This window comes from Anabrus simplex, chromosome 9 (assembly GCF_040414725.1).
Source record: "Anabrus simplex isolate iqAnaSimp1 chromosome 9, ASM4041472v1, whole genome shotgun sequence".
In the NCBI taxonomy this organism is placed as follows: domain Eukaryota; kingdom Metazoa; phylum Arthropoda; class Insecta; order Orthoptera; family Tettigoniidae; genus Anabrus; species Anabrus simplex.
Genome location: NC_090273.1, coordinates 128,670,789 through 128,696,309, shown reverse-complemented (window position 1 = coordinate 128,696,309; position 25,521 = coordinate 128,670,789). Strand labels below are relative to the sequence as shown.

Sequence of the window (25,521 nt, the reverse complement as noted above, 5' to 3'; positions counted from 1 at the left end):
GGTTCGATTCCCGGCCGGGTCTGGGTTTTTAATCACGTCTGATTAATTTTTCTGGCTCGGGGACTGGGTGTTTGTGTTTGTTACAATACTCTTGTATAGACAACACACTACACTGCCAACCATCATTGAAACATGCATTAGTGATTATATCCGTCCATATAGGGGTGGCGTCAGAAAGGGCATCTGGCTGTAAAAAACAGGGCCAAATCCACATGTGTGACACAGTTTACACCCGCGACCCCGCAGCATGTGGAAAAAGCGGTAGAAGAAGAAGAAGAAGAATTATGGAGCTAAGTCTCCAGAGTGAGGATGTAAGGAGTTTGAGTGGAGCTGTAGAAGAAGAAAAATTGTGGAGCTAAGTCTCCAGAGTGAGGATATAAGGAGCTTGAGTGGAGCGGTAGAAGAAGAAGAAGAAGAAGAAGAAGTATGGAACTAAGTCTCCAGAGTGAGGATATAAGGAGCTTGAGTGGAACGGTAGAAGAATAATTGTGGAGCTAAGTCTCCAGAGTGAGGATATAAGGAGCTTGAGTGGAGGGGTAGAAGAAGAAGAAGAAGAAGAAGAACTGTGGAGCTAAGTCTCCAGAGTGAGGATATAAGGAGCTTGAGTGGAGCTGTAGAAGAATAATAATAATAATAATAATTGTGGATCTAAGTCTCCAGAGTGAGGATATAAGGAGCTTGAGTGGAGCGGTAGAAGAAGAAGAATAATTGTGGAGCTGTCTCCAGAGTGAAGGAGCTTGAGTGGAGGTGTAGAAGAAGAAGAAGAATTGTGGAACTAAGTCTCCAGAGTGAGGATATAAGGAGCTTGAGTGGAGCTTTTAAAAGCAGGTTGAAGTTAGAATTAAAGAGGATTCAAGAGGACAGATTGAAGCAATTATTCATGTATAGGATGAGGATTAAGGGATTGGAATAAATTATCAATGGAAATATTCGATACATTTCCAAGTTCGTTGAAAATATAAAAAAGCCGTGTAAACAATTATGAATAAATGTAAATATGAAGTAAATAGTTTATAGTGAATCTGCCACTTGGGCGACCGCCCTAAATGCAGATCATTGATTGACTGACTGACTAACGTACGGTACTCGACGACAATTTTGAACGATTTGATAACATGTATTGTCTGAGTTACTGCTTATTGCTGATAAAATGACATGGCCTTGAATTATGTTCTGCACTATAGTTGGTATGTTGATTGAGTCCTGGTAAACACTCAAATGTTCCGCATTGGTATTCATCCTCCGTTAGCACAAATCCCTTGAAAATGATGTAGTAAAAGAAACCAAACACCATGGCACTACAGCCCCGATCGCTGCTCAGTATTAAGTACGAGGTGTCTTGTCATCTCCGCCACTGTCTCACATTCAGACACTTCATTAACTGTAATCATGTCGCGGACTAGTATCATTTACAACATGCGTGCATTTTAGTCCAAAGATGTAGAAATATATATTGTTTACGCACCATTGAAAACTGAGGAAATGCCATTGAACCTGTGCATGTTATAAAATTATACCTTCCAGTTCCAATAAGCTAGCAAGCGCATTTGCTCGAAGAAATATGTTGGTGATGTGTAGGCGCCAGTCCCTACCAAGTTCATGTCATATCATCTACGATAGCTAGGGCATTAGACGAGACTAGAGTTATTGCCGTACGTTATGGCATGTAAACATCACGTTTGTTCAGTGTTCCGCTTACTGAATTTTATGATGTATTTTGAATGTAAGGATAATAACATTCGTCTACATCCATTCATAATAATGTATTTTCGTGTTTCTGGCAAGCTTGAAATGAAACGGCGTATGGCTTTTAGTGCCGGGAGTGTCCGAGGACAAGTTCGGCGACCTGCGCGTCGTAATGAGGACGAAATGATGACATACAATCAGCCCCTGTGCCAGCGAAATTAACCAATGATGGTTAATTTTCCCGACCTTGCCGGGAAATGAATCCGGGACCCCTGTGAGTGAAGGCCAGCACGCTAACCATTTAGCCATGGAGGTGATCTGACAAGCTCCAAAGCCGAGGACGGACTTTGATAGGCTTTTCCAATAAGGACTGTATTTAACTATTCATTAATTTAATTTATAAACATATTTATGCCATGTTCTGAAATTACAACGAACGTACGTAGATTGGGGAAGGATAAGCTATATAATTTTCTAGTACTAAGTTATGTGAATAATAATAATAATAATAATAATAATAATAATAATAATCTATTTATCGATGCACTAACGTTGATAGGGGGACCACAATAATGCAGAAGTTACACCATAATGTATTTCCAAAGTATTCAATTAGTTACAGCATGGCGGCTGGTGAAGTTCCAAGGCCCTCTGTTACGTATCGTGTGGTGGTTGGTATTATCGGTACTGGTGCTACAGCACGAGAATCGCCAGTTTCAAATTAGCCTGCTGTTAAAACGGTAGCGTAAAGGTACCGCTTGCTGTGGATTGAAGCTTTGTAGTCACGAACTTATAAAGTTACTGCCATGTCTGCTAATGAGCATAGCGCAAAGTGTTTCAAAGAGGAACCGTAACACAAAGGTAGACTCTACTTTCCTCCAGGTACCTTGGAACCATGATTTTCAACATGTGTTCCACAATCCAACTACAATAATATTTGATCAGTTTCCATGTTGCAGATGTTTCAATTTAACGCATTATAGACTGCGTCGTGCGTGTCAATTTCGACGTTCCATTTTATCCTACTAAAGGCAGAGGAATTGGAAATCTATCTGGTGTCTGTAGTTGAGATTTATTTAATTGTGTTGGGTAACATCGACTGTGTCTCCAGAAATCTTCTACATGCTGCCATCGTACGACACGTATTACTGCTTATGAGACTAGAATTATAATAAATGTTTTATTGCGCACAAATGTGGATGGACAAAAATTCTTACGAGCAATCGTCTGTACAGAATTTTGTTAAGGATTCTATTCTCAGTTTACACTTGAGTACGTGATAGCGTTCACAAAGTTCGCCTGCAGTCCGGACTTGGCTCATGAAAGCTCGCTTTAATACACAGGCGTTGGTGAAACCCATGGACTGAGAGTCTGGTCACAACGTGTCTCAACTCATAGCCTCCCTGAGTCCAGTTGCGGTTGATCATCGCATCACACTGGTAAAAATCCCACCATATGCTGTCCCTTTTTTGTTGAAGCTCTTGTAGGAGTTCCTTATACGCTGGGGTGGCCGGGAGCAGTAGTTTCAAACGCAGCTCTTCCACAAAGTATAATTCCCTCGGCAGTTGGTATACGAGGCGTGATGGAGTGTACTTTGACAGGCAAAATACTTTCTTTAAATAGAATGATTTCACCTTCTATATACTATGTAGTTGCCTCTTTCCAAGATATATCCATATATTTTCTAATCCATAGGTGGCTATAGGACTAACCTTAAGATGAAATAACTCGATGGCACATGAAAGTGAAAGATGGCTCAAAGATCTGATGTCGTTAATGGATTTTATGGCAGCATTTAGTCGGTCTTTTACATGTAAAGAGAATACGTTCCCCGGTGTTTGAAAAGTGACTCCTAGGTACTTAAAATTTGTGACTGTCTTTAGTTGCTGGTCATTGAATACAGAAAGCTACCCGTTTCCCTCCTTTTCTGAAGGTCAGAGAGACAGTCTTATTTTCATTTAACCTCAGCTGGTTCTCTTCTGCCCATTTCGTAACTTTATTAAAAGTAGTCTGCAAATCCAACTGAGAAGCTGACGTCAGAACCATGTCATCTAGAATTATTGCCGTACGTTCTGGCATATTACTCCCAGGGGCTCTTTCAACTTTCCTATCCGATATTCGTTGAACAACTCTATCTCTTCCGACTCTGCCCATTTAGCTTTGCAAGGTTTTGTGTGTCTTACATTTCCACGTCATTCGTATCTCTTCCATTTCTTTCGCCGATATCCTCTTTCTTCGATGGATTGGGCCTCGCCTATTATTTCTTGTGATCAGTGTTAAAAGAGGATCGTTGACTGAATAGTCAGCGTACTGGCCTTCGGTTCAGAAGGTCCCGGGTTCGATTCCCGGCCGGATCGGGGATTTTAGTCGTTTCTGATTAATTCTTCTGGCTCGGGGACTGGGTGTTTGTGTCCGTCCCAACACTCTCCTCTTCATATACCTCTTTATATACCACACTACCAATCACCAAAGATAAACGCAATAGAGCTCACATCCCTCCATATAGGGTTGCGTCAGGAAGGGCATCCGTCCATCAAACATGGTCAAATCAACATGTGGGACCCAGTTCGCACCCATGACCCCACCGGTGTTGGAAAGACCGGTAGGAAAAGAAGAAGAAGTTGAAGTGTTAATCGAGGATGGTTTCCCAGTTATAAAAGGCAAACCAACCCCCATGGCACTACAGCCCATGAAGGACCATGGCCTACCAAGAGACTGCTGCTCAGCCCTAAGGCCTACAGATTACAAGGTGTTGTGTGGTCAGCACAAGGAATCCTCTCCGCAGTTATTCTTGGCTTTTAGACCGGGGCCGCTATCTCACAGTCAGATAGTTCCTCAATTCTAATCACGTAGGCTAATTTGACCTGCAACCAGCCCTCAGGTCCAAGTAAAAATCCCTGACCTGGCCGGAAAACGAACCCGGGCATCCGGGTAAGAGGCAGGCACGCTACCCATACACCACGGCGCCGGGCGCCCAGTTATACTACACCTTAAAACAATAATCACTACCGCATCTATTCATACTCATTTTTCTTCAGGTTTTCAGAAAATTTCAAATTTGAGAGCAAACCTCAAAAACTATTTTTATGAGAAATATGCATTTCTTATTCTTCTTTTTTCCGAATTTTGCCAATGATGGACCGTATAGAACTTACGGCTTCTTGGCCTTTCTTCTCTTCGGAAATCATCCGTCTGGGCCTCCGTTTTAGTAGTTTCTCTTCAAATAATTTTAGACTGTCGACTTTTCTTCTGAACTGTCTTCTATTGTGCATCATCTGTAGTGTAATTCCAACTTTTTCCACAGACTTCTTGACCTCTTCTACCCGCCTGGAGGTGGCCTTTAAGCCCATGTTGTATTTGAAGATCTTTTTGGTCAGTAGTTTGTCATCAATTCTTACTAGGCGTTACTGCATTGTGTCCGTGATCATTTCACTGTACTTGTAGAGCTCGTCATTTCCCTTTTCCTTCCAGGTCCCATCAGTTGTCTTCTGTGGTCCCAGATTTTCCCTCAGAACCTTCCTTTCCTTCTTTTCGAATTCTTCCAGGTCCCCTTTTCCATTATAATCAGGCACTCCTATTTCCGGTTTTATTACTGAAATTTTGGATTTTGGCTTCGTAGGATATTGCCTGTTTTGTGTTAGCTTGTAGGCCAGATCTAATTTTCTGGCTCTTGCCTTGTTTGCCTCTTTATCCAGTCCGTTGAGTTGGATCCATTCACTCAGGTCCTTTTAAACTTGCCATGTTTTACCTCCAGGGGCTGCCTGGCTGGGGCGGTAAAAGCGTGCTCGGTTCGCCCGGAAGGACGTGGGTTTGAATCCCCGTCAGGAAGTCGTAAAATTTAAGAAACGAGATTTCCACTTCCGGAGGTGCATATGGCTCTGAGGTTCACTCAGCCTACACCAAAATGAGTACCAGATTAATTCCTGGGGCAAAGGCGGCCGGGCACAGAGCCAACCGCTCTACCCCATCATGTGCCGAGGTTAACAACGGTGGAGGCCTTTACCTTCTACTCGTCCAAGGGCCTTCATGGCCTGTACGGAGGTGACTTTGCTTTGCTTTTTATGTTTTACCTCCATATACCTCTAATGTTTTTAAGAATTTGTTTCACGACGCACCGACACCGATACGTCTTATGGTCATTTTGGTGCTTGTACTCTATATATTCAGTCCTTTCACAAGAGACTTTAAGACCCACATTTTCGCCGATTTCATGCAGACTCTCCACTATCTTTCGAGCGTCTTCTCGGTTTTTGCCTAAGTTGGCAAGGTCATCTGCGAAAGCTAAACACTTGATTTTTACGGTTTGTCCTTTCTTCCCCAGGTGTATTCCACTAATTCCTTCCAATTTAACATCTTCTTCCCAGGTTTTCAGTATTTTTTCAAGTACGATATTGAAGAGGATCGGGGATAATCCGTCTCATTTTCTGACTCCTGTCGTTGTTTCAAACGGAGCAGGAATTTCTCCTAAGAACTTCACTTTCGAGATGGTGTCCATCAGTGTTAGTTTAATGATTTTTTTCAATTCCAAGCTTCTTTAAGACACTAAATAAGATTTGTCTGTCAATCGAGTCGTATGCTTTTTTTTTTTTGAAATCCACAAGGATAACCACGGTGTTCTGGCTCCTAATCGCTCTTGTTCTTAGAATGTTTTTTAAGGTTGAAATTCTGTTCCACGCACGACTTCCCCTTTCGGAAACCAGCTTGGTATTCTCCAAGAGGTGATCAGCTTGATCTTCAACTCTGTTCAGCAGCGCTTTAGAGAGTACCTTATAGTCCATTGGAAGTAGCGAGATCCCTCTGTAGTTGTTCGGACCGTTCGGTTACCTTTCATGAGAAGCGGGTGTTTGAGCGCACATTTCCAGTCATTAGGGATCTTTTCAGTTTTCAATACGTATTAAAAATGGGGTGGATTCTTTCCGCAACGATTTCTCTTCCTATCTTCGACATTTCTGCCATAATACCATCTTCACTTGGTGCTTTCTTGTCTTTGAGCTCTTCGATTATCTGCTTGATCTCATCAAGATTTGGTGGTTTGGAATCTGGGTTGTCGTGAATTTGTTTCTGGGAATCTAATCTTTCCAGAGGTTCTTCACAGTTTAGCAGCGTTTTAAAATAGTCCGCTAAGAGCTTGCAATTTTCTTTATTGTTAGTAACTATACTTCCATCTGTTCGCTTAAAGCGAAGACTTAGTGGTTGGTATTCCTGTACCTCTTCTTTGAAGGTTCTATAAAACTCCCTGATGGTGTTCCTGCACCTTTTCCACCCTATTTCAGTCATATTTTCTCTTCTCGTCTGTTATGATCTATCTGCTCCCTTTCTTTCATTCCTGAAGCACTCCAATTTTTCCGTGGTCATATTAGAATTCCAACTTATCCAGGATTTTAATCTTCTTTCAAGTGCTTCGCATCTGTTATTCCGTTTTCTTGGAGGGTTCCCAAAACTTTTGGATGCTTTGATCAAACATTATCCGATTTCTTCCCAGTTATTCATCTCCAGGTTAGATAGATTTTCTAGAAACTTATCTTTATTCTGCTTCACTGTCTCTGTATTGATACTGGGTTTCTTGCTGACTCTTGGTTTGGGTCTGTCTGGATGGAATTTTTCTTTGATATCTGAAAGGTAGTGGTCTAAGTGGATGTTGGCGCTCTTTCTTACTTTGACGTTTAGAATTTCTTTCCGATTTTGGGATGTTATTGCGACATGGTCTAGCTGGAACATCCCTAGCATCTTGTTAGAACAGATATATATTTTCTTCTTACTTGCGAGGGCTTTTTAAAATATGTGGACATTATTTTAAGGCTGAATAGTCTACAGAATGCAATTAGTCTTTCGCCATGTTTATTCGTTCGTCAATGTGCCGGATATTCTCCCACGACTGTTCTGTACGTCTTTTCCTTGCCAACCTGAGCACTGAAGTCACCGAGCGTGTTTTTTATATGATGTTGAAGGATTCTAGAAGCTGCGTCTTCGAGAGTTTCCCAAAAGTCATCCACCTTTCCTGGGTGTCTTTTATTAGCTTCATTTAAAGGGGCATGTGGATTGATAATTGTATAGGCTTCATTACTAGAACTGAACGAGATTCTCTCTGATGGCGAAGTGAAATTTATGATGGACACCGTTATGCTCTTTTTACTCAAAAACTGTGTTGTATACAAGGAACTTGCTATACAAGGCACAACATTTTTTTGTTGCTTCAACACATTTATACAATATGTACACGAAATAGAACGAAACTTTTCTTGAAGCTTGTTGAGTTGCACACGTTTAATATTAATACACGGTAGTAGGTTGAGGACCTGACTAATATTTACATAGATACAATTTGAGATTCCTATATACATTAAATCTTGTCTTGATGAGAGAGTCTGTTCAAATGAGAGAATGTTCTTGATAGTCGAAAGCTATCGGTCATGTATAATAACAAGTGGAACTTGTAGAGAGAGAGTTCGTACTAGCAGAATGCTAACAGGAGGCGTATAACTTGCAAGGAACTTGCGTCTAGAGTTCACATATAGCAGAATGCTATAATTGGAGTCGGAGCACTGTAGGGGACTTGAGTGAGTAGCAGAATGCTTGGATGGGTGCTCGAAGTGGCTACGGGATGCAGGATGAATGAGGCAATGCCCAGAGTTGAAACCTCACGGCCAGGAATCAGTCCACCTATTCAGAACACATTTTTAAGAGGGTACCTCCGTGTCTGACTTGCGGTGTAGTCTAGTCGTTGGACACTGTAGGAGTCCTGGAGAGGCGAGAAACGTTGCTCCTTTTATAGCGCTGGCTGACGTCACTGACGATCACGTCAGCGCACTACAGTCTGCCTCGTGGTCTCTGGAAACGTCCATGTGTCGGGCGGGCTGCGGAGATTGTAGGCGCGGAGGACACACACAACAAACTGTCCCTAGGATCGTTATGTTGGAGCTATTCTTTATCCCAGGTTTTCCCTTGTAGATTCTAAACTTTTCTGAATCTATTGGAATTTCATCCAGATATCTGATCTCTTGTAGTGCCAGTATACAGATGTTCCGGTGTTCCAAAATGTTGTTTAGTTATTTTAATTTTCCTGTCTTCAGTAGTGTATTGATGTTAAGTGTTCCAAACTAGTGTTTTCGCTTGGTTTGGATCTTCTGCGTTGAAGTTCTGGGAAGCTCCGACTCCTCCCTACATGATGTTCCAGGTTCTCCGGAATCCGAAAGCCTGGTTCCACCGCTTATGGTAGTGGAGGATTTCCGTTTCCGGTTACCTCCTGGAGTAGTCTTTACCGAAAGTGTTTCCATCATGCCGTAAGTTGAAGATAATTCGGAGGATGGATATAGATCATTCCTCAGGCCTAAAACTTGGGTTTTAAGCGACAGAGTTTATTTTAGGCCGCCCCTAACCTGGAGAACAGACGCCAGAAATATCCATTTATTTATTTATTTATTTATTTGGGCCGGGGTCTATATTAGAGTCATCAATTTCTCGCCACCACTGTAACCATGGCAACCACTGGTTGTCTATAAACATCAGGTCATCTTCACACTGTGCGCTTTCTTCCTGTAACTAAAAGATTGAGAAAAATCTCGAATCAGGTGGATCCAGTTCTACTACTCAGACCAGAATTCAAATCCTTGAACTGGCCGGAAAAGGAATCCGGAGCCTTTTGTTAAGAGAGAGTCATGCCACGTCTACATCACAGGGTTGGCTAATAATAATAATAATAATAATAATAATAATAATAATAATAATAATAATAATAATAATAATAATAATAATAATAATAATAATTGTACCGGGCGGTACACCTCCACGCCGCTAATTCAAACATTGCGTCAGTTGAAACACCTCTACTGGAGGAAGCCTGAACTTTAACCACCATGTTAATTCTAAAGTTTCTCAGAAGATGTCGCTATTGTAAATTTTGAAGAGTTCTGAACTGTGTCTTTTTCGATATATATTTGTTTTCTCTGTAGTGAGAAGTGTGAACATTCTCTTCTAGATGGCACTACTAAAGAACTGCAATTGTGCACCCTAGTGCGAAGTGAAGGAACTGTTTTTTGAGAAATTTTGTGTTCATAAGTTTGTTCTTTGTTAAATTTTTTTCAGTCATTTTTTGGGTTGGCAGTATAACCCTTCTCTTTCCGCTTGTTTTGAATTTAGCCAATCCCGAATTTCTCTAATTAATTTTTGACCAATAACGTATGTCTTCTCCGATATGGATATGTTGCTTGATCCTAGCCAATAAAGTTGAGGGGGGTGTGGGTTCTCATTCTTGAAAGGTCTCGAATGTTCCACGAGGGTATTTAAACTGCTGATTTTCTGGTCTCCGGGCGACTTCAGTAACATCTATCCTTGTGTGATTATGTAGCAGGGGGCGGGAAGCGCCTCTTTCTTCGGGTGGCAGTTCATCCATCAGGTAATGGCCTTTTAATAACTTCTTTGCTCGCTAGCTCAGCAGTTTAACCCTCGGGGCAGGTTCGAAACTTTTATCATGTAATTTTCCTTTAAAATGTAAAAGACACTTGGTATAAATTCCGTCTCTTTAACTACAAATCGGGATAGAGAGTGCCTATCCCTCTCGAGCTCCCTCTCATATTGTTTTTGAGGTGACTACGTTTTCATAACCGTTTTTCGTCGCTTCATAATGTAATAAAATTTTCCTATCATGTCACCTCCGTAGTATGGGACTAGCCCTTGCATAAGCGGCCTAAGAGCCAAATAGGTTTTAAAAAGGTGTATTAGGAGTGCAAGTTACGCCTCCACTCATGTTGGTATTTTGGGGCATTGTAATTATCCTGTTTCTTTACTGAATAGGCCTCAGTAGGTTGGGTATTTTTACCCCCTGTTCTTGTGTGCCTGGAGGGCAGCTTGAAAGTGGAGTTTGGTGTGGCTATTGAATAGGCTTGAACTTTGAGAGCGGGTTGCTCTTTCTTAAATTGTATTTTCTGTGTGCCTCGAGCAGGCTTAACTGGATAATTGGGAGCAAATGCTCCTTGGCATGATTGGGGTTTTCTGCCCCTTTGTTGAACCTTGTGTATAAGTAAAGTTGGGCTCATTGCTCAGGGATTGTGAATCTGGGGCTCGAAGCCCAAAATCCATTAATAAACTGTAACTGTACATTCTTAACTTGTTGATATATAACTGAGTTCCTGTCATACTTGTTATTTCTTGATCTTGAAAAGAAAATATAACCTTTGTTAAATTTCAAATTAACTTTAATTTCGTAAGTTGAGACCTATTCATCCCAGCACCTTCTTTCACCTGTGCTGTTCCACAGATACCTCGGAACAATAATAATAATAATAATAATAATAATAATAATAATAATAATAATAATAATAATAATAATAATAATAATAATAATAAATAAATAATCGTATGAGGTCAGCTACGAGGTCTACAATGTTTTTCATTTTTTCACAATTTCAATTTTTTGATTACAATAATTTTTATTCGATTTATCAGAACTTTATCTCCCCTGTGCCTGGAGTCAAAAGATGCATTATATTAATAATGTTATTTGCTTTACGTCCCACTAACTGCTTTTACGGTTTTCGGAGACGCCGAGGTATCTGAATTTAGTGCCGCAAGAGTTATTTTACGTGCCAGTAAATCTACCGACATGAGGCTGACGTATTAAGAACCTTCAAATACCACCGGACTGAGCCAGTATCGGACCTGCCAAGCTGGGGTCAGAACGACAGCGCCTCAACCGTCTGGACCACTCAGCCCGGGCCATAGTTGCTTCCTTCCCGGTACTAGATCTTTCCTACCCCATCGTCGCCATAAGACCTACATTTGTCGGTGCGACGTAAAGTAACCTGTAAAACAAAAGTGATGCTTTAATATTAACTAGCTGTAGTACCCGGCGTTGCCCGGATAGTCTTTGAATGTTCACCTTCAATATTTGTATTACCACTTAGTTAAGTGTGAAGTGAATGCTTATAGAATTCTTTTCGAGATGTTGATTTTACGACCTATTATGTGGTTTTAGAGTTATTTAGATGTATTTGATTTCAAGTATTAGATTATTTAATTTTCGAGTAAAACTTTGTCCTTGTGGAAGCTAGAATTGATTGGGAAGTATTTGATTCTTTCAAAAAAAACTGACAACTATATGTATTTACCCGTCACACTATACATATGATGAACAGGATTTCAGCTGTCATTGAGACTGTCACAATCAGCGTTGTAACCCCAAAAGCAGTGGTTTCAAAACTAATCTCGGTCATTTTGTACTATTTACTTTTAAGCCCTTCTCAGCTCCTTTCTATATGAAATTTGACTTGTAAAAAATCCGGGGTGTCATTATTAATCTCAGCGACCTCAAAAATTATGGATTCGACACTATTTTCGATTATTTTTATATATCAATTCCCCGCGCCACCGCAAAGGGAACTGAAACTGGATTTAAAAATATTCGGAGTGAAACTAATTATGTCAGCGTCCCCGAAAACTACCGATTCGACACTATTTTCGATTACTTTTATATATCACTCTCCACTCAAAGGGGCTGAACTTGAACTTTAAAAAAATCCGGAGTGTCACTATTCACCTCAGTGACCCCTGAAAGTATGAATTCGACACTATTTTCGATTATTTTTATATCTCACCCCTCCGCACCTCTCACCAAAAAGGGGGCTGAACTTGGACTTTAAAACTCCGGAGTGTTACTATTCATCTCAACAACCCCCAAAACTATTGATTCAACACTATTTTCGATCATGTTTATATCTCACTCCACCCTAGCCCCCCCACCACAAAGGGGCATGAACTTGGACTTATAAAAATTCCGGAGTGTCACATGTCACCTCATCGACCCCGAAAAAATGGATTCGACACTATTTAAGATTAATATTTATATCTCAACCACCCTCACGCCCACTGAAAAGCGGCCTGAATTTGGACCTTAAAAATCCGGAGTACCGTTATTCACCTCAGCGACCCCGAAAACTGTGGATTAGACACGATTTTCGATTATTTTATATATAACACACCCCCCGTCCCTCACCTCACAGGGAGCTGAACTTGGACCTTAAAACATTCCGGAGTGTCACTATTCATTTCAGCGACCCCAAAAACTATGTATTCGACACTATTTTCGATTATTTGTAAAATCACTTCCCCTTCGCCCTCACCCCAAACCGGGCTGAACTTGGACTTTAAAAAAATCGGAGTGTCACTATTCATCTCAGCGACCCAGAAAAGTGTGGATTCGACACTATTTTCGTTTATTTTTTTATATGACCCCTCTCGCTCCCCACTCCTAAGGGTGTATGGGGTGTTTTACCCCCACGCGGTTTGGTTCCTGATACTAAGTCAAAAGTGTATCAAAATTGGTTGAAATCGCTCCAATGGTTTAGGAGGAGATGTGGTACAAACCCACCCAGTCACCCACCCAGATACATACAGTGACTTACAATACTGTATAGAGATACTAGCTGATGTACCCGTGCTTTGCTACGAAATTCTACACTCTATACAGCATTCTAGGTTAGATAGTGTACACATTGTGAGCAAGATTGTATTAAATCGCATAGCTCTTAACGTTACCCTAAAAACGCGACGGGGAAATCACCAAACATCCTTTCTCATATGAAGACTGAGTTAAGGAATTTTCACTGTAATGGTAGACCCGCTTGCCTACCATCAGTCACAATCAGGTTGGGGAGTTTTCATTATAATGGTAGACACTCAATCTCCACCTGCCTTTTTACATCCTCAGAAAGACTGTCATAGTGGTTTTGCCAACTGAAATTAACATACATTACAATGACGTCAGTAGGAGTGGCGCGATTAGAAGCAATGCTTTCATATGAAATACTCGATCAAATGGAAAACAACACATTTTCTCACTTTCAACGAACAGGACTAAGCTGCCGATCTAAGAGTCCAAAGTTCCAGAGATGGAATGACAAACCGCAGACAGCCGTAAGCCGTAAACACTCTTCGTACTTTTCGGCGGGGAGGGGGTCGAATAATGGTGACTATCAGGGCAAAAACTATGTCCTTTTACTAATCTGTTTCCTAGGATTACCCGATGAGTCGGAAAGCATCAGTTCACTACACTGGCGGCGGAAAAATCTGAGTTGGAGGCAAATTTTTCCTCCACGCCAGAGGAGAAACCCCCTCTTCACTGCTAATTTGGAATAAAATGAATGTAGAATTTAACAAGAAATGAAGAGGAAGAAGGTTTTCTGAAGAATGGCTCTTTTCAGGGTTGATTTTTGAGTTATTTAGTGAAATGTGGTGCTATAATTTGGAATAGGTCTAAATTTTTAATCTAGACCAGGCCATACCAAATACTTTAGTATTAAAGTATTTGGCCATACTACTACTCGACTAAGTGAGCCTCTGTCTTAAGTATGCCCACTGCTCATTCAAAGCAGCGCGTCAGAGTAGGGATCGAATATCTGGAATACTGTACTATGATGAACCAGTGTGTTACGTACCAGCTGTATGAGAAAATGTATGGACCAGAGGAATGGCATGCTAAAGAAGAAAGCTTTCTAACTCCCCGGCTATTTCCCGTCAATATTCAGTCAGGCTATTATACTCTGTACGCAACAGTACTCCCATCTATCGGAGTTGAGAGGCAGCATAAGAGACAAAGAACATCACAACAAACAATGGTAAATGTAATGCTATTGTTGATCAATGTTATGCGCTTTCGATATTGTAGGCTTTCATATTTAGTTTTCTTCCGACTCTGAAATACCACTCTTATTATAGTCGGTACGGTAAAAGTGAATAAAACATAAATGACCGGAAATTGTGTTCGCTATAACTTTTATGTAGTACTTTTTGATAGGACCAATAACATAGGTATTTAAAAATTCCATTTTAGGTGTCGTCCCCTAAACTACAATTTCATCCAGGGTGAATAAAATTGTTTATAGTTTGGACTGCAGTTTCTTATTCCCCGACTCTATATACCGATTTTCATTAAATTCTGTTAACCCATTTTCTCGTGGCTCGGCGTTGATATGGACTTAGCAGCAAAAAATAAAAATTCATGAATATCTGTGTTTTCATAGCCGTTAGGTAAAATGTATAAGACATAAATGGTCGGAAATTTAATTCCATATAACTTTGGTTATGTAGTATTTATCGATACGACCACTAATAATATAATTATTTAAGAAGTAAATTTTAGGCCTTCCCCTAAACTACCATTTCACTCAGCGAGAATAAAATTATTTTTAGCCTAGATTGTAGCGACTTATTCCCCGACTTGGCATACCGATTTTCATTAAATTATCTTTAGCCGTTTTCTAATGATACGTGTACAGACAGACAGACAGACAGACAGACAGACATTGCGGAAAACTTAAAATTGCATTTCCTTGTTACTGTGGACATGACCGGTACAGAAATGCCATTCTTTTCAAATTCTGAGCAATGTACAGACAAAACTCTTATTTTTATATATGTATATAGATAGATACACAAGTAATTGTCTTGAGGATGTCTATTTCAGGGCCACTTTGTGACTTCGTGCTTGGATTTTTAGCAAGCTTGGATGCAGACTAACACGAAACTAACTGACTCCTTATTTTCTGGGCTATCTTTGACAACTGATGGTAGAATTGTAAAAAAGAATGCGACTAACGTTCGTGAGAAAGACTGAACATACATATAAAAAAATCCCCCTGAAATGTATTTATCAACTAATCACTTTATTACACTAATTCAAAAGCACCTTATGTCAAATTTCCTAAGTATATTTAATCAGTATGATTATGAAGACAATTCACGAGTTATGAGTGAGAGAATTCATCGAAAGGTCGTGACATTCTATATATTATTCAGCATGATTGATCTGTCCATATGCTTTGTGTACCGTGTTAATATTAGTCCAATATTACCTCTAAAATGTACTGGAAATTTCCGTTCATTTATTTTAAAACACTGTCCCCTGAACACATTAAATGAAACAAATAATATTCTATTCACAGCGGTCGTAACTCTTCATTTTAGAATTATCGACGTCAGCTTTGCAATAGTACAGCAGAACAAATGATTCCGTTTTGGAATATCAGATTGCTTTGTAATTAAACGAGGGAAATAATGGCGTTACAATAGTTATCATAAATTATGACGAACAGCTTCCGTACGTTTATCGCAGAATATACATTTCGTTGAAACAAACGTTATTCAACTTAATGCAGCATTATAATACACATCATATCATATACTACATTGAAAGTGAGCAATGGACCAACATTGAGAGGAATAACAAAATATTATGTAGTCGCATAACATAGATATTTGCATAAGATATAACACATAGCAAACGAAGAGTTATATTATTTGAATCGGTCCTTCTTTATCTCCACACTAGCTGTTACCCACGGCTTCGCTCGCGAGGATTTGGTGATTTGAAAAAAAATAATTGTACTGCACTAAGGCATTGTCTGAAAAACCCTAAAGTATAAAAAAATCTCACCGAAAAATTGCAATTCATTTACCCCAGAGCCTCTTTGTAAACCACGTTTGTGGCATTGGCTTTTGGGTCTAAGATGACCAAGCTACTGGCAGAGCTAAATGTGGAACATGCGACATGGAACTCTCATGTGGGGAAGAGTTCTCTTTTAAGTATATATTTAAAAAAAAAGTTTCTTTATTTCTAACGGAGATTCCAAATACCGATTTTTACGTCTGTAACATCTTCGTTTTTGAGATATAAGTATCCTCATAAAGAGAATTAGACTCCTTCTTCACTTATTTTCGATCTCCAGCTTAGGTTGATTTTCCGAAAATAAACAGTACGTCTTTCTTTATTTTTAAAAGGGATTACAAATACGAATTTTCACGCCTGTAACATGTTTAAGTTTATGAGATATAATGTAGATATACTCATTTTAAAAACTTCCCCCGCGTTGAGGCCTTCGGTTCGCAGGGTTCTGGGTTCGATTTCGGGCTGGGTCGGAGATTTCAATCGCGTGTGATTAATTCATCTGGCTCGGGGCAAGTTGTTTGTGTATGTCCCAACACACTCCTCTTCATATTCACTCACCACACCACATTACCAACCACAACAGGAACATAAAATAGTAATTACATCCTTACACACGGGGTTGGTGTCAGGAAGGTCATCCAGCCGTAAAACATGGTCAAATCCACACAGATGCGGGAAAAGCGGTAGAAGATGATATTCGTTTTAAAAATTCACCCGCTTTTTTTATTGTTTCACCGGGCGAGTTGGCCGTGCGGTTACGAGCGCGAAGCAGTGAGCTCGCATCCGGGAGATAGTGGGTTCAAATCCCACTGTCGGCAGCCCTGAAAATGCTTTTCCGTAATTTCCATTTTCACACCAGGCAAATGCTGGGGCTGTACCTAAATTTAGGCCACGGCCGTTTCCTTCCTATTCCTAGGCCTTTCCTGTCCCATCGTCCCCATGAGACCTACCTGTGTCGATGCGACGTAAAGCAAATAGCAAAAAAAAAAAAATTCACCCCCTTAAGTGAATTTTCCAGAAAAGGTGTGTTCATTTCCACTTACCAGTTTTAACGTCTGTAATGTTTTCAGTTTCTGAGATATATGTATCCTAATATAAATAATTCAACTCCTTCCTCACTTCTTTTCAACCCCCGTCCCGCCTTAAGTAGTTTTACTTAAAACAAAAATTTGTGTTTTTTTTTATTTTTAAAGGATATTCCAAATACCAATTTTCATGTTTGTACCATGTAGGTTTTGGTGACATAGGCTATTGTAGATAATCTCGCTGCTGTAAGAATACCGGAGCTGACGTTGCCATAGTTACGGCAGTTCATTTCTATATCGGATTCCTGGTGCCAATATCTCCATAACGGTGGGTTTTAGGGCCTTAAAACATGGTTTCGGGCCCATAGGGCTTACCAAGTTTTATTCTTTTCGTCAAGGGACTTAAAATGAGCTTTGTCTCGTCCTTGTACGACAAATTCGATTTCGCCTATATTAGCCTATTATTTTTATATTTTTATAATTCGTCCCGTCGCCCCCCTCGAAATGTTTTGAAAATAATAAACAGCCCATGTTACTCATTGGCATTGTAGCTTTCCATAGGTGAAGTAATTTTTAAAATCGGTTCAGTAGTTTTTGAGTCTATCCGTTACAAACAAATATACAAATTTTTCCTCTTTATAATATTATTATTACTGTAGACTAGCTGTTACCCACGGCTTCGCTCGCGAGGATTTCGTAATTTGATAAAAATGACTTTTTCTTCGGTACTGCACTAAGACGTTATCCGTAGATCCCTAAAGTATAAAAACTCGCCGTAAAATTTCATTTAATTTTCCCCAGAACCTCTTTGTAAGCCACGTTTGTGGAATTGCCTTTTGGGGCTAAGATGACCATGCTACTGGCAGACCTAAATCTGGAACACCGGACATGGAACTCTATGTGTGAGAAACAGTCCTTTTTTATGTCAAAAAAAGGTTTTCCTTATTTCTAAAGGAGATTCCAAATACAAAATTTCACGTCTGTTACATCTTAGTTTTTGAGATATAAGTATCCTCATAAAGAGTTCAACTCCTTCACTCATGTTCGATCTCCAGCTTAAGTCGATTTTCCGAAAACAAAAAGTACGTGCTTCTTTAAATGTAGATATACTCATTACAAAACGGCCCCACTCTTTAGCTGAGTAGTCAGCGTTGAGGTTTTCGGTTCACAGGTTCCCGGCTTCGATTTCGGGCTAGGTTGGTGTTTTTAATTGCGTGTGATTAATTAGGTTGTTTGTGTTTCTCCCAACATTCTCCTCTTCATTCACTCAACACACCAAATTAACAACCACAACAGGAACACGAAGACTAATTACATCCCTACACTTACGGTTGCCGTCAGGAAAGGCATCCAATCGTAAAACAGGGTCAAATCCACATGTGCGACACAGTTCGCACCCGCAACCCCACAGATGTGGGTAAAGCGGTAGAAGAAAAAAATACTAATTTTAAAAATTCACCCGCTCTTTTATTCTTTTCACCCTCTTAAGCGGATTTTCCAAAAAATGTGTGTTCATTTTTAAAGGAGATTCCAAGTACCAATTTTAACGTCTGTAACATCTTCATTTTGTGAGATATCGTATCCTAATATAAATAATTAACGTCTTTCCTCAGTTCCTTTCACCCCCTTGCCCCCACCCCCCAAGTGGATTTTTTTGAAAACGAACATTTGTGTTCTTTTATTTTTAAAGGAGATTCCAAGTACCAATTTTAACGTCTGTAACATCTTCATTTTCTGAGGTGTATGTATTCTTATATAAATAATTCAACTCCTTCCTCACTTCTTTTCACTACACCCCCTCGCCCCCCCCCCCCCTCGTAAGTGGATTTTCTGAAAACGAACATTTGTGTTCTTTTATTTTTAAAGGGGATTCCAAATGCCAATTTTCATGTCTGTAACATGTTAGGTTTTTGTGATATATTGTAGATAATTTCGTTGCTGTAGAATCATGGAGCTGACGTTGCCATGGTTACGGTAGTGCATTACTTTATCCGATTCCTAGAGCAGGGGTAGTGTGGTGCCAATATCTCCGTAACGGTCGGTTTTAGGGCCTTGAAACATGGTTTTCGAGCCCGTAGGGCTTACCGAGTTTTGTTCTTTGCGTCAAGGGGATTACATTGAGCTTTGTCTCGTCCTTGTACGACAAATTCTATATTTTGCCTATATTAGCCTATGATTTTTATATCTCTCCCCCGTGCCCCCACCTCGAATTTTAAAAAAATAAAATACAGCCAATTTTATTCATTAGCAATGCAGCTTTCTATAGGTGAAGTAATTTTTAAAGTCGGTTCAGTCGTTTTTGAGTCTATCCGTTACAAACAAATGTACAAATGTTTCCTCTTTATAATATTAGTATAGATACAAGCATTAATCGATTTTCCATATTTTTGAATATTTTTAAATTTGATAAATACAGACGAATTATCTAATTTTAACGGAAAAATAAAGTAAAATAAACTCATGTTCTCATGCTGAGGTAGTGTAGCTCTTTTCAGGCACCCCCCCCCCCAATAGACGTGATCTGTATGTAGGCCTACAACTTTAGCCACATACTAGCCCTTCTGTCATCCATAAATTTCTGGTAGTACTGGGAATCGAACCCGGGCCACCATGGACGGCGCCTAATAGAACGTATAAGGGAGCTAACTTCCACTGTCGGCAGCCTTGAATACGTTTATGCGTGGTTTCCCATTTTCACACGTTATTTAAGGGCACAGTCGTTTCCCTGCCCGTTCTATCCCTTTACTATCCCATCGTCGCTATAAAATTTGTCTTTATCAATGCGACGTAAAACAAAAAGTGTCATCTTTTCAAAAAATAACACAAAATCGAACGTGCCTGCCGAGGTCAGAGCCGCAAGTTTTGACGTAGAATACGTACCACGTGACAGGTATTGTCGAAATAAAATATCTAATCAATATTGGTTTGAAATCCTCTTGTTGATATTTTAATACATACATAATCATTATAGACTGTTATGCCTTTCAGCGTTCAGTCTGCAAGTCCCTGAAAATTTACTAAACGTCGCCACAATCCTCGATTTGCAACTAGTGTTGTGGCCTCATCTAGTTCTATACCTCTTATCTTTAAATCGTTAGAAACAGAGTCTAACCATCGTCGTCTTGGTCTCCCTCTACTTCTCTTACCCTCCATAGCAGAGTCCATTATTATCCTAGGTAACCTATCCTCCTCCATTCGCCTCACGTGACCCCACCACCGAAGCCGGTTTATGCGTACAGCTTCATCCATCGAGTTCATTCCTAAATTAGCCTTTATCTCCTCATTCCGAGTACCCTCCTGCCGTTGTTCCCACCTGTTTGTACCAAAAATCATTCTTGCTACTTTCATGTCGGTTACTTCATCGAAAGGGCGGTAGCAGCCTTTCGGTAGTTGCAAGGGCGGCAGTCTGGATGATTGACTGATACGGCCTTGTAATAATACTCAACATGGCTTAGCTGTGTTGATACTGCTACACGGCTGAAAGCAACGGGAAACTACAGCCGTAACTAACTCCCGAGGACATGCAGCTCTCTCTGTACGAATGATGTACTGATGATGACTTCCTCCCGGGTAAAATATTCCGGAGGTAAACTAGTCCCCCATTCGGATCTCCGGGTGGGGACTACGCGAGAGGGGGCGATCATCAGGAAGATGGATACTGACATTCTGCGAGTCGGAGCGTGGAATGTTAGAAGTTTGAATCGTTGTGGTAGGTTAGAGAATCTGAAAAGGGAGATGGATAGGCTAAAGTTAGATGTAGTTGGCATAACTGAAGTACGTTGGCAGGAAGAACAAGATTTTTGGTCAGGCGACTACCGAATTATCAACACAAAATCAAACAGAGGAAATGCAGGAGTTGGTTTAATAATGAATAAGAAAATATGGCAGCGGGTAAGCTACTACGACCAGCATAGTGAAAGAATTATTGTCGTCAAGATAGACACCAAACCAATGCCCACCACAATAGTGCAGGTCTATATGCCTACTAGTTCAGCGGATGATGAAGAAATCGAAAGAATATATGAGGAGATAGAAGATTTAATACAATATGTAAAAGGTGACGAGAAGCTAATTGTGATGGGAGACTGGAATGCAGTGGTAGGCCAAGGAAGAGAAGGTAGTACAGTAGGAGAATTTGGATTGGGACGAAGGAACGAAAGAGGAAGTCGTCTGGTTGAATTCTGCACTGATCATAATTTAGTCCTTGCCAATACTTGGTTCAAACACCACAAACGACGGCTGTATACGTGGACGAGACCTGGAGACACTGGAAGGTATCAAATAGACTTCATTATGATTAGGCAGAGATTCAGAAACCAGGTGTTGGATTGCAAAACTTTCCCAGGAGTACACGTGGACTCTGACCACAATTTGTTGGTCATGAAATGCCATCTGAAGTTGAAGAAATTGAAGAAAGGAAAGAATGCAAAAAGATGGGATCTAGACAAGTTGAAAGAAAAGAATGTGAGGGATTGTTTCAAGGAACATGTTGCACAAAGACTAAATGAAAAGGCTGAAGGAAACACTATAGAGGAAGAGTGGAGAGTCATGAAAAATGAAGTCAGTAGGGCTGCTGAAGAAATGTTAGGAAGGAAGAAAAGATCAACTAAGAATTAGTGGATAACTCAGGAGATACTAGATCTGATTGATGAACGACGAAAATACAAGAATGCTAGAAATGAAGAGGGCAGAAAAGAATGAAGTGGATAGAAAGTGCAAGGCAGCTAAGGAAGAATGGCTGAAGGAGAAATGCAAGGATGTCGAAGGCTGTATGGTCCTGGGAAAGGTAGATGCTGCATACAGGAAAATCAAGGAAACCTTTGGAGAAAGGAAATCTAGGTGTATGAATATTAAGAGCTCAGATGGAAAACCACTCGTAGGGAAAGAAGACAAAGCAGAAAGATGGCAGGAGCATATCCAACAGTTGTATCAAGGTAAAGATGTAGATAATTTGGTTCTGGAACATGAAGAGGCTGTTGATGCTGATGAAAAGGGAGACCCAATTTTGAGGTCAGAGTTTGACAGAGCTGTGAGTGACCTCAATAGGAACAAGGCACCTGGAATTGATGACATTCCCTCTGAATTACTGACTGCCTTAGGAGAAACCAGCATGGCAAGGTTATTTCATTTAGTCTGCAAGATGTATGAGACAGGAGAAGTCCCATCCGATTTTCAGCAGAATGTTGTTATACCTATTCCCAAGAAAGCCGGTGCTGACAGGTGTGAAAACTACTGCACCATTAGTTTAGTATCTCATGCCTGCAAAATTTTAACACGTATTATTTACAGGAGAATGGAAAAACAAGTTGAAGCTGAGTTGGGAGAAGATCAATTTGGCTTCAGAAGAAATGTAGGAACACGTGAAGCTATCCTGACTTTACGTCTGATCTTAGAGGATCGAATCAAGAAGGACAAGCCCACGTACATGGCATTTGTAGATCTAGAAAAGGCATTCGATAATGTTGATTGGACCAAGCTATTTATGATTCTGAAGATGATAGGGATCAGATACCGAGAACGAAGAATTATCTACAATCTGTATAAAAATCAGTCTGCAGTGATAAGAATCGAGGGCTTTGAAAAAGAAGCAGCAATCCAGAAAGGAGTGAGGCAAGGCTGCAGTTTGTCCCCTCTCCTTTTCAATGTCTACATAGAACAGGCAGTAAAGGAAATCAAAGAGAAATTTGGAAAGGGAATCACAGTCCAAGGAGAGGAAATCAAAACCTTGAGATTTGCCGATGATATTGTTATTTTATCTGAGACTGCAGAAGATCTCGAGAAGTTGCTGAATGGTATGGATGAAGTCTTGGGTAAGGAGTACAAGATAAAAATAAATAAGTCCAAAACAAAAGTAATGGAGTGCAGTCGAACGAAGGCAGGTGATGCAGGAAATATTAGATTAGGAAATGAAGTCTTAAAGGAAGTAGATGAATATTGTTACTTGAGTAGTAAAATAACTAACGATGGCAGAAGTAAGGAGGACATAAAATGCAGACTAGCACAAGCAAGGAAGAGCTTTCTTAAGAAAAGAAATTTGCTCACTTCAAACATTGATATCGGAATTAGAAAGATGTTTTTGAAGACTTTCGTGTGGAGCGTGGCATTGTATGGAAGTGAAACATGGACGATAACTGGCTCAGAAAGAAAGAGAATAGAAGCTTTTGAAATGTGGTGTTACAGAAGAATGCTGAAGGTGAGATGGATAGATCGAATCACGAATGAAGAGATACTGAATCGAATTGGTGAGAGGAGATCGATTTGGCTAAATTTGACGAGAAGAAGAGATAGAATGATAGGACACATCTTAAGACACCCAGGACTTGTTCAGTTGGTTTTTGAAGGAAGTGTAGGGGGTAAGAACGGTAGGGGTAGACCAAGATATGAATATGACAAGCAGATTAGAGCAGATGTAGGATGCAATAGTTACGTAGAAATGAAAAGGTTAGCACAGGATAGGGTGGCATGGAGAGCTGCATCAAACCAGTCTATGGACTGATGACTCAAACAACAACAACAACAACTTCTAACTTATGAATAAGATATCCTGAGTCCACCCAGCTTTCGCTCCCGTAAAGCAAAGTTGGTCTGAAAACAGACCGATGTAAAGATAGTTTCGTCTGGGAGATGACTTCCTTCTTACAGAATACTGCTGATCGCAACTGCGAGCTCACTGCATTAGCTTTACTACATCTTGATTCAATCTCTCTCACTATATTACCATCCTGGGAGAACACACAACCGAAATACTTGAAATTATCGACCTGTTCTAGCCTTGTATCACCAATCTGACATTCAATTCTGTTGAATTTCTTACCTACTGACATCAATTTAGTCTTCGAGAGGCTAATTTTCATACCATACTCATTGCACCTATTTTCAAGTTCCAAGATATTAGACTGCAGGCTTTCGGCACAGTCTGCCATTAAGACCAAGTCGTCAGCATAGGCCAAACTGCTTACTACATTTCCACCTAAGTGAATCCCTCCCTGCCATTTTATACCTTTCAGCAGATGATCCATGTAAACTACAAACAGCCTTGTCTAATGTTGTAAACAGGATAAGGTTTACCAGAACACAACTTGTTTATTTGCTTCACATAGAAATTTACAAGAATGAACATAAAATTGTCTTGAAGCAAAGTGGATAATTAAGCTTGAGAGAGTTTCTGTCACTGTACACTATATACACTTGGAATGTATTTACACTAGCTTCTATCTTGAAAAGATAGTTCGTAGGAATGTTCAGTTCGTGATAGTTTTCGACTATCAGTTTCACTTGCATGGATTAGTGAAGAGAGTTCCTTCTAACTTGCAGTGTTTGAGTTTATGAGCTTGCACTGAAGGAAAGCTAAGTACACAATTAGAGAGTCTAATGTGTGAGTGTCGGAGCCTGAGGGAGATAGGGGATGTGTAGAGTACGGCATCGGGGCTCGACTTGTATGAAGGAACGGGAACTTGGAACAGTGACCTGAGGTGAAACCTCATACTACCAGAATTCCGTCCACCTGGTCGAGACACATTTTTAAGAGGAGTAGCCTCCGTGTTCGACGTACAGTGTATTCTGGAGCAGGACACTGGGGAGAATCCTGGAGAGTGGTAGGCAGGGAGCTCCTTTTATACAACACTCGACGTTACAGGCACGCGCACTGAAGACTGCGCGTCGAGTCTCGAAATATCCACACTGCGTGCGTGCGGCTGGCTGGCGCTGAGCGGAGAGAGCGGAGGACATACAACATCTAACTCCTGTAAGTACCCTGAACCAAGAACTCATTCTACCATCAATTCTCACTGAAGCCCAATTGTCAACATAAATGCCTTGATTGATTTTAATAATCTGCCTTTAATTCCATAGTCCCCCAGTATAGCGAACATCTTTTCCCTCGGTACCCTGTCATATGCTTTCTCTAGATCTACGAAACATAAACACAACTGCCTATTCCTCTCGTAGAATTTTTCAATTACCTGGCGCATACTGAAAATCTGATCCTGACAGCCTCTCTGTGGTCTGAAACCACACTGGTTTTCATCCAACTTCCTCTCAACGACTGATCGCACCCTCCCTTCCAAGATGCCAGTGAATACTTTGCCTGGTACACTAATCAATGAGATACCTCGATAGTTATTGCAATCCTTCCTGTTCCCTTGCTTATAGATAGGTGCAATTACTGCTATTGTCCAATCTGAAGGTACCTTACCAACACTCCACGCTAATTTTACTACTCTATGAAGCCACTTCATCCCTGCCTTCCCACTATACTTCACCATTTCAGGTCTAATTTCATCTAATCCTGCTGCCTTATGACAATGGAGTTTATTTACTATCCTTTCCACTTCCTCAAGCATAATTTCACCAACATCATTTTCCTCCTCCCCA

At 40.4% G+C, this 25,521-nt stretch overlaps 1 protein-coding gene across 1 annotated transcript in view; it reads left to right on the top strand.

The window, feature by feature from the left end:
- LOC136880906 (glycine receptor subunit alpha-3) overlaps positions 1–25,521 on the top strand; it is a 733,896-nt gene that overhangs the window by 646,559 nt on the left and 61,816 nt on the right. The gene's annotated exons all lie outside the window — the stretch shown is intronic.